At 30.8% G+C, this 1,410-nt stretch overlaps 1 protein-coding gene across 1 annotated transcript in view; it reads left to right on the forward strand.

Moving 5' to 3' along the window:
• Positions 1-1,410, forward strand: part of EMH_0017300 (uncharacterized protein) — a gene marked incomplete at both ends in the record, with an annotated part of 9,199 nt that overhangs the window by 3,760 nt on the left and 4,029 nt on the right. The gene's annotated exons all lie outside the window — the stretch shown is intronic.

The raw sequence follows: 1,410 nt of genomic DNA on the forward strand, positions 1-1,410 counted from the left end.
CTGTCTCCTTTTTTCTTTTCTCTTTTTTTCTGTCTCCTTTTTTCTTTTTTTTCTGTCTCCTTTTGTCTCTGTCTGTCCCCTTTTGTCTCTGTCTCCTTATTTATTTAAACAGGCGTAACCAATCATACCACCTGTCTCCTTTCTTTCTTTCTCTCTCTGTCTCTCTATCTCTATCTCTATCTCTATTTTTATCTTCTTTCTCTCTGTCTTTCTCTCTCCCCTCCCTCTCTCCCTTTCTATTTATTTATTTATACGTATATATACATACATATACATACATATACATACATATTTATATATTTATATATTTATATATATATTTATATATATTTACACAGGCGCAACCAAGCAGACCACCTAGACGTGGTGTGGGTGCCTGACGTCGCCCCCAGCGAGCACGTCAGCCCCTCAGCAGATTTCTCTATGTGTGCGGGAGAATTCGTAGAGGTAAACAAAGGGTTTAGGGTTTAGGGTTTAGGGTTTAGTAGGGTTTAGGGTTTAGTAGGGTTTAGGGTTTAGTAGGGTTTAGGGTTTGTAGGGGTTGTTGGGGTTGTAGGGGTTACACAAACAAAGGCGAACAAAACACAAGCAACTCTATAAATATAAATATATATATAAATATAAATATAAATATAAATATATATATATTTTTTTTATATTTATATTTATATTTATATTTATATTTATATTTATATTTATATATTTATATTTATGTATGTATACGGCAACACCTCTACAAGTTTACGTGCCTCATCCCGTATATTTGACGGTGTATTAACATCTTTCTTTCTTTCTTTCTAAATAAATAAATAAATAAAATAAATAAATAAAATAAATAAATAAAACAAAGACAAACAAAACCCAAACAAAACAATATATATAAAAATATAAATTTATATATTTATTTGTATTTATTTATTTCTTTAGGTATACGGCAACCCCTCAACAAGTTTACCCGCTTCATCTCGTATATTTGACGGTGTATTAACATCTTTCTTTCTTTCTTTCTAAATAAATAAATAAAATAAATAAATAAATAAAACCCAAACAAAACAATATATATAAATTTATATATTTATTTATTTATATTTATTTATATTTATTTATTTCTTTAGGTATACGGCAACCCCTCTACAAGTTTACCGGCTTCATCTCGTATATTTGACGGTGTATTAACATCTTTCTTTCTCGACACCGCGCATAATATATTATTATATATAAAAACCATCGCCAGGATTGTTAGGTTTGGTGGTTTATGGGCGAATGTGGGCCCCCTTCTCTATCACTATGCGGAGATGCCCCATGAGATGAGTGTTGAGTTCTCAGCTGAAGAAATACTCAAAGGTATACAAAGCAAACACTAAACCCTAAACCCTAAACCCTAAACCCTTTTTTTTTTTTTTTTTAGAG

This window comes from Eimeria mitis, genomic scaffold (genome assembly GCF_000499745.2).
Source record: "Eimeria mitis Houghton genomic scaffold, Emh_scaff597, whole genome shotgun sequence".
In the NCBI taxonomy this organism is placed as follows: domain Eukaryota; phylum Apicomplexa; class Conoidasida; order Eucoccidiorida; family Eimeriidae; genus Eimeria; species Eimeria mitis.